We start from the raw sequence: 14,131 nt of genomic DNA, 5'->3' as shown, positions 1-14,131 counted from the left end.
TTGTGTGTTGATCTTTTATACTGTGACCTTGGTGAACTCACTTATTGGTTTTAGGAGTATTTCTGTACTTTCATTGGGACTTTCTAAATACACATGGTATCAGCACATAGAGATAGTTTTCTTCTATACACTTTTTTTCACCTTCCAGTACTATGTTAAATAACAGTATTAAGAGCAGCTATCCTTGCCTTGTTTTAATCTTATTCAGTCTTTCATCATTAAGTTTGATGTTAGCTGTAGGATTTCAGTAGGTATTTTTATCAAATTGAGGTAAATCCCTTCTATTCCAAATTGCTAAGAAGGTTTTCTTTTTTCATGAATGAGTGTTGAATTTTATCAAATACCTTTTCTCCATCAATTGATATGATCATATGATTTTCTTCCTCAGTATGTTGATTACGGTTGATTGTGTTGATTGATTTTTGAACACTGGATCAGCCTTGGATAGTTGGAATAAACCCCACTTGGTCATGGTGTATAATTCTTTTTATATATTATTGGATTCAATTTGTTGATATTTTGATGAGTTTTACATCTAAGTTCATAATATTGGCAAATTTTCTTTTTTTATTGTCTTTTGTCCAATTTTGGTATCAAGATAATATTGGCCTCATGAAATGAGTTGGGTAGTGTTACCTGCTCTTTTACTTTTAAGTGAAATTCTTCTTTAAATGTTTGGCAGAATTCTCAAGCAAATCCAGCTGAGCCCAAAGCTTTCTTTGTCAGGAGCTTTTAAATTACAAATTGAATTTTTCTGTTGAAAAAAACTGGAAATTCTAAAACATACTTCTATATAATCCAAGAAGAAATATCAAAGAAAATCAAAATTTCCCATTGTCTATTATTGATTTCTAGTTTCATTCCATTATTAGATAATATACTGTATGATTTTAATTCCTTTAAACTTGTAGAAGTTTGTTTTATGGGTCAGGATATGGTCTGTTTCATGAGCATTTGAAAAAGATGTATATTCTGCTTTTAAGTGAAGAGTTCTATATATGGAAATTAGATTCTCCTGGTTGTATTTTTCCAATCTTCTATATCCTTGTTAATTTTCACTTTTGTAGTTCTATCACTTTCTGAAGATGGGGTGTATAAGTCCTTAACTATAACCTGGATTTTTCTATTTCTCCATTTCTATTTTTTTCATGTATTTTGAAGTTCTCTTGTTTGTTATACACACATTTAGAATTGCTACATCTTCCTGGTGGATTGGTCCTTTATTATTATGTAATATCCCTGTTTGTTTGTAGTAATTTTGCTCTGAAATCTACTTTATCTGATATTAATATAGTCATTCTTGCTTTTTTTAAAAAAGAGTAATATTTGTATGGTATATCTTTTTCAACCATTTTACTTTCAACTTATGTTATTGAATCTGAAGTGAGTTTCTTGTAAAGAATGTATCTTTGCGTCATGTATTTTTAACCACTGTGTAAGTCTCTGTTTTTTCATTAGTATATTTAGACCATTTGCCACTAAGGTAATACATATATATTAATGGTGCCTCCTCTAATGTAATATATATATTAATGGTGCCTAAGTCTGCCATTTTAAATTTTTTTTTAATTTACATTTTTATTTAAATTCCAGTTAACAGACAATGTTGTAGTAGTTTCAGGTGTACAACATAGTGATTCAACAATTCCATATATCACCAGTGCTCATCACTAAAAGTGCACTCCACATGGATGGAGCTATGAACTAAGTCAGTAGAGAAAGTCAGCCATTTTATTATCCATCTTGTCTATTTTCTCTAATTCTCATTCTTCTGTTTTCCTTGTCTTCTTATGGGTTACTGGAACACTTATAGCTTAATTTATTTATAGTGTCTTTGAGTGCCTCTCTTTATATAATTTTTGTAGTGGTTGCTCTGGGTATTACAATAATCCATATGTGATTAAAAGTCTGCTGGTAACATTTTACCACTTCAAGTGAAGCTTAGGAACCTCATTTACATTTAGGTCTCTTTACCTTCCACATAGTTAAATATCATTGTCTAGTGTCAGATGGTATTATAATTTTTGTTTCAATTACCAGAAAACTCACAAGAACAAGGATAGTCTACTGTATTAACCTATATTTCTGCTCTTTCCATTTGTTCCTTTTTCCTTCCTAATGTTCCAAGGTTCCTTCTTTTATCATTTTCTTTGTGAAGGAAAGAACTTCTTTTGGAACGAAAGAAGAACTTCTTTTGGACAGTCTTTAAGGGTAGGTCTGCTAGCAATAAATTCTTTTAGTTTTTCTTCATCTGGAAATGTGTTTATTTCCCTTTCACTCCTGAATGATAGTTTCATCAGATATAGAATTCATGGATGACAGTTGTTTTCTTTCAGAACTTGAAAAATATTGTGACACTTTATACTGGCTTCTGTGGTTTCAGAATAGAAACCCTTGGTCTTTGGATTGATGTTTCCCTATAGGTACTGTGTCATTTCTTTCTTTCTGCTTTCAAGATTTTTTTCCTGCCTTTAGTTATCAAAGTTTTAATTACAATGCGTCCTGGCATGGATTTTTTTTTCTTGAGTTTATCCTGTTTAGAGTTCACTTAGTTTCCTGGATGTGTGTATTTTACCAAATTTTGGAAGTTTCAACCATTATTTCTTCACATATTCTTTCAGCCCCACATCCTTTCACCTGTCTTTCTGCGACTTCAGTGATACAAATTTTGGATCTTTTGTTATTTTCCACAGGTACCTGAGGACCTGTTCATGATTTTCCAGTCTGCGTTTTCTTTGTTGTTCAGATTGGGTAAATTCTGTTCTGCCATCAGGTTTACTGATTCTGTCCCTTATCATCTCCATTATTCTATTGAGCCCTCCAGAAGTCTTTTTTTCCTCTCTCATTATATTTTTCAGCCCTATAGTTTCCATTTGGGTCTTTTCTTATAATTTCTGTTTCTATGTTGAGGTTTTCTATTTTTTCATTTGTTTCAATAAAATTTGTATATGATTTTTGAGGCATTTTTTGATGGCTGCTTTAAAATCTTGTCAAATAATTCCAACATCTGATTCAGCCCAGTGTAGGCCTCAATTGTCTTTTCTCCTTCAAATTGTTATTTTCTTGTTTCTTGGTAGGATGAGTGATTTTTTTTACTGTATTATGCATAAATGTGTATCATATTAGGAGACTGTGGGTCCTATTTAATTCTTTTATTTCAGCAGTCAGCCACATTGTTTAGGTTTAGCATGAGAGTCTTGGCCTACTTTTGTGGATTCCAGTGGTAGTTTGGTTTTCATAGACTTTGTGGTATAATTTTGGTTTGTTTGGTTTATCTGGTGCTGCTGGGCTCTCTACTGGTCCCTGCTGGTGATGCCTGATGGGAAAGAAGGGGTTTCCCCAGGCCTATCATTGGATGTCTCTGAGTGAAGAATGGGCACAGTGGGTTCCTCTACCAATGTCTCCTACCCTCACACTGGTCCAGTGTCTCTGGGAAGGGGAGGGGAGTATTAGGTCTATGAGACACAGAAGCTTCCTGGAACTGGGATGTTTCTTGTGACCTGAGCCCTATGTCTGGTTTTGTCTTCCCTCCCAGTGTCTTTGGGTAGGGGTACACAGTTTTGGGCCTGTAGGGACAAAGAGGCTTCCCAGACCAGGCTACCTGCTATAGCTGGGTCTTTCTGGTATGCTTTGCCTGCCAGCCTCAGTATTTCTGTGTGGGTAAAGAGAGTCTCAGACTTGGTGCAGAGAGTACCTCTTCTGGCTACTTATTTCTGGTGAGGATCCTGTAATTTTGTGATTTATAAGAAATACATATTTGGTCACCCAGATGACTAAAATATATTTCTCATATATGGTTCCTGGCTCACAGCTCCCCAACCCTTGGAATTTCGTGAGTGACAAAAGCAATCATTGGGAGCATCTGTTGTCATAATATTTAGTTTCTTGTCTTCAGTTCCTGAAGTTTCTGCAGAGCCATAAAGGTGAAATGGGTAACAAGGCCCTTTCCACCACAACTGGGTTTAAGTTAATGAGGTAACTTTTGGAAAGCTGGTTGGAGTTGGTTGCCAGGGGAAACAACCATGATTAGAGGGTTGGAACTTTCAATCCCACCCCTTGATTTCTAGGGAGGGGAGAAAGGCTGGAGGGGTTGAGTCAATTACCTATGGACAGTGATTTAATCAATCATCCCTATGTAAGGAAGCTTCCATAAAAACCCAAAAGGAGGGGTGCCTGGGTGGCTCAGTCAGTTAAGCATCTGCCTTCAGCTCAGGCCATTACCCTAGGGTCCTGTGATCAGCCCTGCATTGGGCTCCCTGCTCAGTGGGGAGTCTGCTTCTCCCTCTCCCTCTGTCCCTCCCCCTCTGTCCCTCCCCCCATCTCATGCTCTCTCTCTCTCTCTCTCTGTCTCAAATAAACAAAAATAGAAAAACTAAAAAAAAAAAAAAAAACCCAAAAGGAAAGGGTTCATAGAGCTTTTAGGATGGTGAACAGAGATGTGCAGAGAATAGCATGATCAGAGAGGACATGGAAGCTCTTCACCCTTTCCCCATACCTTGCCCTATGCATCTGTTCCATCTGGCTATTCCTGGGTTTTATCCTTTTATAATAAAACAGTAATCTAGTAAGTAAAATACTTCTCTGAGTTCTGTGAACTGCTCTAGCAAATTAATCAAACCCAAGGAGAGGATCACTAGAACCTCTGGCCTATAGCCAGTTGGTCAGAAGCACAAGTGACAACCTGAACTTGCGATTGGCATCTGAAGTGAGGGAAGGGTCAGTCTTGTGAGACTGAACCCTTAACCTGTGGGATCTAATGCTATCTCTGGGTAGATAGTATCAGAATTAAGTTAAATTCTTAGACACCCTCCTGGTGTTAGAGAATTGTTGGTATAAAAACAACCTCCCTTCCCACATGTTGGAATTGGGTCCAGAACCCCTTTAGCTCCCAACTGATTCTGTATAGTGGTGATATTTTCAGGCATACTCCTGTTTGATTCTGGGAAAGAATGAGTCTACCTGGACTGATCTCTTGCTAGGGTGGAGGATATGGAACTTTGGGTCTTTCTCTTTTGAGTGAAGGTATGCAAGACATCCTGATGTACTGTTCTCTAGTTCTGGTGTCCCCAAACCATTCGGTTTCTTCTTACCACCCGTCCGAGTTCTCCTTTGGTTGTCTTTTGTACCATTTCCAGGTTTTATACTTATGTTTAGCTAGCAGAAGTAGGGAAAAATACCATTCTACTCGTACCAGAAGTCTTTCTCTGTAATGATGCGTTCCATTCAACTTGCTTAGAATTGAGATTAAATTCACCAGCTTGCAAACATGACTTTTTTTTTTTTTTAAATCCAGACTACATTTGCTTCTCTCCAGAATTCTGTCCCTCTCTCATTATGCACAATTCTGTCTAGACAGCAGTTTGAAAATCTTAGCCCAAGGTCTTTCCGGTATCCTGGAATGTAAATTCTAAGACAACTGCTTCTTAATCTCTTCTTGTGTCTCTGTTTTCATTTTTTTTTCTACTAATATTTGTTGTACCCTTTCTTGGTCTTCCAAGTTTCTTAACAGAGGATACATGGAGATAAGTAGGAATTTTGTTTTTTTTCTTTCTTTCTCTGTGTCACCTAACATTAGATTTCTTATTTCTGATGGCAATTTGAAATCCCCTTTTCATATGCTCAGAATATATCTCTTTCTAACACTCAGGGTATTCTCAACTTTAGCTTTTTCAGTGTTTTGCCAACTTGAGTAGCCAGAAGAGGTACTCTCTGCACCAAGCCTTGTGTTTGAATCTCACCTCTATTTTTTTCTAGATGTGTGATTTGAGATTGGTTATTTAACCTCTGAGCTTTCATATCCTCATCTATAAAGTAATACTACTACTAATAGGAACAACTTTATAGGATTGTTCTGAGGATTAAATGAGATAATACACATTAACATGTAGCACAGTTCCTGACACAGTAAATACTCAATAAATGTCATTGCTATTGTTATACATTTTTAAAATCCAAGATTATAAAAAAAACTTTTGACAGCTATCTTATTTGATACTTACTGTTTTTCTCCTTCTTTGCAGTTTTATAGTCAGAATTTCATTTTTGAGAGCCTTCCAGTCAACCTATGTAAATTAAAGTTCTCAGGGAATGAGATTGCATATCCTTTAAATTGTGAAATTTCATCTAATTTAATTACAACTGGCATTCTTAATGCCAGTGTTGTGATGGTCCTCTTACTGAGTAGTAAATGCAAATATTTCACAGCCCTGTCTCCGTGCAATTGATGTGTAGGTGTTAAATTAGCCTTTCTGGTTAACCATCCATAAACATTTCAAAATACATACCTCATGTGAGTACTCAGCTTGCTTCTACATGCTACAAAAATTCTTGCTTGTTAGACATTTCACATTATCATATGTCCTACCTGTATTTCTTGCTGTATTTTAAAATAAGTTTATGTTTATAGTATATTTGCATACTTCTCTGGTGAAATACGAAGTTTATCAGACACTTAATTTGAACTCTCTGAACAGGAATCATATCTAATTTTATATTTTGTACAGGGTCTACCCTATTGTAATCCAGGTGTTTATCACTAACAATTGTATCTGAAATGATATAGCAATTGTATAAAGGTCAACAAATTAACATTATTATGAGTATATTCCAACTAACCTGTTTTTTCCAGTGTGCTTTTTCCTGAGTTAAAGTTGGTAATCTTTTTAATCTTCGTAAATTCTTTAGGTTTCACGTTTGATAGCTATAATTCTGGAACCTCCCAAAACTATCTTAATTAGAGGCATGTTGGAATGTGTTTGAAATTTTTCTGCTGCAGTTCAGTTACTTTGGAGCAGTATTATGTAATCTTAAGGATGTGAGTTTTCTTCAGGGATTCAACCTTTCCTGCTTTCTTCCACCTATATTTTTAGCTCCCCTCTTCCTCCCCTGGCAAGAACAGGAATCCAAATTGTTGTTAGTCTTTTGGAGATGTTTGGAACTATGGTCTTGCTAACTCTAACCTTTGAATGTTTTAGATTGTTTTTGAGGGCCAGCACTGATATTATGGCCAAATTCTAACTTGGGTATTTAGATTCTGATATCAGAAATCTAATTGAAATGGCACAAGATCTAGTATTTTCCTTCTTGCTATCATGAAATGGTGGTATGCAGTGGCTAGGTACTATGCTTTCTCAATGATGTTTCACTAGTGAATTAATTGCTAGATGTGATTTCTTTAAATGTTTGTAGCGTGTTGTTGAGGCCTTTTGGGTGGGGTGTAAAGGATTGATTAGTAGTGGTTGGGTATGCTTTATGTTAAGTTACAATTGTAACTTGCCAGCAAAAATATAGATTGAGCCCTTGGGCCTGAAATGAGGATGAGCCCTCTCTGTGCTTTCATGGCCCACTTCTCTTACCTCATCTCTTCCCTTAGCTCAATCCATGACTTTGCTTTTCTTAGAGAAACATAATCCGGCTTCTTCTTTGTGCAGGATCCTCTTGCTTAGACTTTCCACATTATACCATGTTCTGGAAAAATACCCTCTCCTTTGTCTGCCAAACCCTTTCTCTGCTGTTGCCCTGCGAAAGCTAGAAATCACATCTTCTTCATTAAACTCTGTTGACCTGAGTGTCACAGAAGTGACAGCGCCCTGAGGCATAGATCATGTAAACACTTCTTCTTGTCAGTTTATTTAGATGTTCAGTGTTTTTATACTGCTGTCTTTATATCTTTGTGGGATAGTTATCTGTGTTGTCTGGCATCTTAGATTTTTAAATCCAAGGGAAAACTCTTATCAGACTTACTGGGTATTCAGCCTCATAAGTAAGTAGTCATTTAATAGATTGCTGTTTGATGGCAATGTCATTAAGGGCAAATGTTGACAAATAGCCTCCGAAAAATTAGAACTCTTGTTGTTGCTTGTTGAACTTTCAAATAGGTAACTGAGCTTATATGCTTAGGAAATAAAACTCGAATCATTTCAATTCTTGGCCACATAATATTTACTATAGTGTTTTGGATTTTTTTTCCTTATAAACTACTCAGGTGACTCAAAGACTTGACTTTATTGCTTAGTAATCCTACTACATTGCTTAAGCATGATAATACTGCCTTTGAATTTATAAGCCATTGACTGGAGAAGTCTTAAATTTCTGTTGTTGAATTCTCCATGAATCTGACTGAACATGTGGTAGATTTCTACCTCTGGGAATGTCATTATCCATAAACTATCTAAATAATAACTTAGGGCAGAGACAGAGCCCTCCACAATCATAACTCTGTCTGCATTTCCTCCTTTATGTTCCACTACACCCTATCACTCATCTAGTTCCAATAATACCAAATTAACTGTAATTTCCCATGCTTATTGCCATACCTTTATTCATATAATGTTATCTCCTCTTGAAGTGCCTTTGTTCTCTCGCTCCCACTCCTTATTCACCTGGCATGTTCTTGACCTACCTCAAATATCTTCTATTCAGTGATAACTTTTTGATTCCTGCACCAGAAGAAGATACTTTCATTTCTTCTTTATAGTATATTCTATACACCTCTAGTTTTAAATACTTCAGCATTGTATTTTCACTATTTATGTTTGTAGTCTCACCCCCACTGATTTTACTGTGAGTTTCCTAAAGATAGGACTTTTTGTTTTCCCAGAGTCTTGCAGAGTTATTGACACCTACCATGTACTTAATACATGTTGGAATGAATGAATGGATGAACCAAGGACAGGCATATCAATGGAAATAGAAACCATGGATATGGGGACTTGTGCTTCTGGTTTTGAGAGACTAAATTGTGTCAGACCAAATATACCTCAGAAAGAACTAGAAAAGTTGGATAAAATTATAAAACACTTGTTTGAAAACATCAGAAAGCTACCAAAGCAACTAGCGGTCTAAATCCCAGAGAGGAGAGATATATTGAGGTGAGCACAGCATTCTGAGTGATGTTTCCTTTCAAGGCATTTGCCAATATAAGTGGTATAGGTAGAGGGACTGAAAAGGCAATCTGAAAGTAGTAATTAAGGGACAAAAAGCCTGAGCGGAGGTTTTAGCATCTCACAGAGCTGTAGAGACAAAAATTGGAGTTCAGGGCTATCATGATAATCAGGACTTGAGGGTCTAAGATGCTAGAAAAAGAAAACTGCAATAAATTTAGTCCAATATTTTACACTACCTTTCCCTTGTGTCATTTGCTGATTTCTAAGTGGTACAGGGCAAAGAAGTTGAGAAATTAAGCAGAAAGTGGCAGATACAAATCTGAGTAGCTAAGCAGAGCTTTCAGCAAGTTTCACAATGCTGGAGAGTCAGAAATTGGAGTTTAGAGCCTGCCAAAGAGGAGGGACACTGGTAATTACTTCAGGTTTTCATTTGGGATCCCTAAAGGGCTAAACTCCAGGAGAAAGGATAAACTATAAAAATGCCATTCCTCACAAAGAGTAAAACACAGCTTTGAATCAGCTCAATCTCAGGCAGGATTAAGGTGATCTGTCCTTCATCACCTGGCAGGAACAAAAGTAAATCTCTGAAGGAAGATAATATCATTCAGAGCTCCTCCAACGTTTAATATGCAATGTCTGGCATTTAATCAAAAATTACTAGGCTTACCAGTATGAGTTTGCTAGGACTGCCATAACAAAGTACTACAGACTGGGTGGCTTAAACAACAGAAGTTTATTGTCTCCTAGTTTGGGGATGCCAGAAGTCAGAAATCAAGGTATTGGCAAGGTTGACTCCTTCTGGGGACCATCAGTGAAGGATCTATTCCAGGTGTCTCTCATGGCTTGTAGATGGTCATCTTTTTCCTATGTCTCTTCACACTGTCTCCCTTCTATGTGTATCTCTTTGTCCAAATTTATTCCTCTTTATAAGAGTACCAGTCATATTGGATTGGGGCCCACCCTAGTGACCTCACTTTAATGTAATTACTTCTGTAAAGATTCTATCTCCAAATAAGGTCATATTCTGAGGTTTTCTAGGTCAGTAGAAAATACTAAGAAGAATCAAGAGGGAAAAAAGAAAGTACAAAAAAACACATCAACAATTCATTGGCTTCACTTTGCTGTACTTGTTGGAAAGCCATGAATATCAACTCAGCCTATATAGTGAATAATAGATTTACAGACAGACAGACGTGGGTTAGAATCCTAGCTCTACCTTTAACTCTTTTACTATGTGGTGTTGGATTAGGGATTCTCTGAACCACAGTTTCTTCCTCTGTAAAAGGAGGACAATAAAACCTACCTGACAGGATTGTTGTGAGAATTAAATGAGGTGATACATGTGAAAGTGCTTTGTAAACTGCAGGGCCACACATATGACAACATTTGTTCTTTATTGTGCATAATATATAAAACCTCTCTGAGAAATTCCTACTATTCTGAGAAGTCTATAGATAACTTGTTTTCTAGAGTTAATATCTGCCTTAAAAACACTTCAGAATAAAAACTTACTCCATCTGTTGTTGGGCATACTTGGTGAAAAAAAGAGGAGTATTTACTGTGCTATGCATTATTCTGTCAGGTCTCATTTTGTCATCTTTGTCAAAAGTAAAATCTGCTTCTTTAAGATTGCTGAGATTTTCTTTTTTTTTTTTTTTCCTATTCCTAAGACATTTTATAGAAATATATCTTGTTTGGGTATGTTAAAGAATTTTTATTTGTATTTCATCTGTCAACTTATAGTTTTGTTTTATTGCTGTTTCTAATCTCAATTGTACAATCAACTCATTCAATAAATATGTTTTTTTCAATAAATATTTGTTGATGTACTATGTGCCAGGCACTGTGTTAAGTGCTTGTGATAAAAGATGAATAATATATCTAGTGGGGGAGTTAGATACAGAAATACTTTTGATATAGTGAGATGAGTGCTATGGGGGAGGCATGTAAGCACAGAAAAGAGATCACCTCTGCGTGTGGTGCCACTGAGAAGTTGACCTTTGAGTTATGTCTCTAATGATTAGTAAAAATACCTTGTTGAGAAAGGGCAGATGCGCATTTCAGGTAGAGGAAACAGGATGTACAGGGGCACAGGGGAATTGAAGGATTTGATGTATTCAGGGATCAAATGTAATTTGGCATGGCTAGGGTATAAGATGTGAGGCAAGAGAAGGAGATGGAGTGATAGATTCAACTGGAAAATTTTGCAAGTCGTTAAAGAGAAAAAGGAGAGGGATAATAAGGGTTTAAGCAGGGAAGTTGAATAAATTTTATATATCAGCAGTGGTGTGGACGATGGATTGGAGAGAGGTGAGGGGAAAGGTCAAGAGATAAGTTAGGAGGCTGGTGCTGCAAAAGCCCAAGTGAGAAATGATGAAGGCCTAAACTAGGGAGGTGACAGTGGAGATGGAGAGAAGAGCCCAGATTTAAGAGTTGTGAGGTTTCTCCTCACAATGGAGTGGATAGTTTGTCCCTATTATTCTCTTTCTAGTAAACCATAGAGTACCCCCATTGGATGAGGATTTATTAAAGCAATCAGAGCAAATAGCATAGTTGAACATCTACCAAGTAAAAATGAATCCTGCTGGGTGGAAATTGATGTGGAGGTGCTAGGATTTGGTAAAGCGAGTAACTGGATCTGGGTCAGTTTGGTCAGGATATCTCCTTGGGTGACTATTTCCTGGCCTCTTTTCTCTCATTAAATCTTCACATCTTTCCTCTTTACTCTCGGTTCCACATTTCTCCTTTAACTGAGAAAAAATAAAACAATCAGTTGTGAACCTCCAAAAGTTCTTCCTCCCACACCTACTCACCTACTTGCATCTGTGCCTGTTTTCTCTATCTTCTCTCCTGTTAATGTACACGCTTTTATCTAAAGTCAACCCATACACTTATGCACTACATTCCATCATCTCTTGCCTACAAAAGGACATTCCCCCAGCATTTATACCCTAGGTCTCCTTTTTCCTCTCACACCCCACAGCAAATCCCTTAGCAATTCTATCAGCTCTGAATTTTAAATATATCCACGCTGCTCCTCATCCTCTCCAGTAGTACTACCATCCTAATATAAACCACTTTTATCTCTGAACTACATTATTTCAGTACCCTCATAACTGATCTTTCTGCTTCCACCCTTGCATCTTATTTTATTCTAATCTCTACACAACAGCCATATGGTCCTTTTAAAACATAATCAAATCATGTTGCTCTTCTGCTCCCACTGGCTTCTTATGTAAACAGTCCTCAATATGGTTTACATAATGCTACTTTTTGACCACATTTTCTACGACACCACCCCTTACTCTTAGTACCAAACATGCCAAGTATGCCTTGGAGGCTCTGTACTTTCTGATCCCTCTGTGTGGAATATCTTTCTCCACCTCCACAGATAGGCACCGTATGGTTTTCTTCCTCACTTCTTTTGGGTCTTTTCTCAAATCACAAATATCCTTCCAGACCACCTTTTACAGCACACAAAAATCTCCTGCACACTATCCTTGTTTAATGTCCTTTCTTGCTTTATTTTTCTTCATATCATTTATCCACTACTTTACATTTTTTTTCATTTATTTGTTTATTGCATGTTCTCCCCTTAAAATGACATAGTTCTTTGAGAGGGGATCTTGTTGTTAGCTGCTGTATCCACAGTACCTAGATGTATTAGGTGCTTGATAAATATTTCTCAATGAGCAAATGAATTAATTAGTGAATCAACCCTGAAGGAGAAGAGTCTTGAACATTTTCAAAGCTTGAAGGGATATGACTTGGTGAAAAAGAGGATGAAAGGCATTTCCAGACAGAGGCAGTGTCATTTACCAAGACAAGACTGTAAGAATGAGCTCTTGAGGTTTGGGGGATAGCAAGCATATTGTCTTACTACTATGAAATGGCTGTTAAGATTTGAATGGAAGTAGTTAGCATTATCTTCTTGCTTTTTAAATCCTATCCAGTCTTCAAACCCTTAAACCATACCTCTCCCGGGCCTCATTTGACACTACCAAGTTTTACTTTTGTAACTATACTGTTAGTTATTTGGAGGCAAGAACGTTAGCTAAGTCCTGTGTACTTGATAGATGCTCAAAATGTGTGTGTATAATGTTGGAAAGGGAAATTGCCCAGTGTTGCGAGTGCTTTAGTAAAAGAAATGGTCTACGTTTTGTGACTTTTGATCAGTGGACCATAATGAAAAATATTTATGACACTTAACATACCCACTTTATTGCTTTATGTAAGGTAGTGCTACTGAACATGTATTAATTCCCATATATAAATTTTCTGCTTTTATTCTGGGAAGATAGTCATATATGTCAAACTTCATCAAATTGTTCACTTAAATTGGTTGAGATTATTATACTTTAATTCTTCTTTAAATATTTAATAGAATTTTCCAGTAAAACCATGCCAACCTGCTGTTTTGTTGGAAGGTTTATAACTGTAAATTAAATTTAGTAGATATAGAACTGTTCAAGTTACCTATTTCTTCTTGAATGGCTTTTGTTATTTTGAATCTTTCAGAGAATTGGTCTAATCCAACTCCGTGTCAAATTTATGGGCATAGAGTTGTTCATGTTTCCCCTTTCTGTCTTTTTAATGTCTGCAGGGTTGTTGTGTTAGTCCCACTTTCATTTTTCATATTGGCAATTTGTTTCTTCCTTTTTTTCCCTTGGTTTGTATAGCCAGAGGTTTATCAATTATATTCATCCTTTCGAAGAGCCAACTTTTTATTTCATCAACTTTTCTGAATTAAAAAAATCACTGGGGCACCTGGGTGGCACAGGCCTTTAAGCATCCTACTCTTGGTTTCAGCTCAGGTCGTGATCTCAGGGTCATGTTATCGAGTCTGCTCTGTGCTCAGTGCAGAGTCTGCTTGAGATTCTCCCTGTCCCTCTGCCCTTCCCACCTGTTCTCTTTCTCTCTCTCAAAAAATAAAATAAAATAAATCTTTTTTTTTTAAATCACTGATTTCTCAATGGAACAGAATTGAGAGCTCAGAAATAAACCCATGCTTATGTGGTCGATTACTCTACAACAAAGGAGGCAAGAATAACCAATGGGAAAAAGACAGTCTCTTCAATAAATGGTGCTGGGAAAACTGGACAGCTACATTCAAAAAAATGAAACTTAAAATGGATTAAGGACCTAAATGTGAGACCTGAAACTGTGAAACTTCTAGAAGAAAACAGAGGCAAAAACTTCTTTGACATCAGCCCTAGCAACAATTTTCTAGACATGTATTCTCAAGC

The 14,131-nt window shown here is 36.6% G+C and overlaps 1 protein-coding gene across 2 annotated transcripts in view; it reads left to right on the top strand.

Annotated features, from left to right (window-relative positions):
* EDA (ectodysplasin A) overlaps positions 1–14,131 on the top strand; it is a 412,994-nt gene that overhangs the window by 83,300 nt on the left and 315,563 nt on the right. The window lies entirely within an intron of this gene.

This window comes from Eumetopias jubatus, unplaced genomic scaffold, assembly GCF_037043125.1.
Source record: "Eumetopias jubatus isolate StellerSeaLion01/CBP00866 unplaced genomic scaffold, mEumJub1_p1.0 scaffold_11, whole genome shotgun sequence".
Classification (NCBI taxonomy): Eukaryota; Metazoa; Chordata; class Mammalia; order Carnivora; family Otariidae; genus Eumetopias; species Eumetopias jubatus.
The sequence above is the reverse complement of the archived record's forward strand: the minus strand, read 5'-3'. Positions and strand labels throughout refer to the sequence as shown.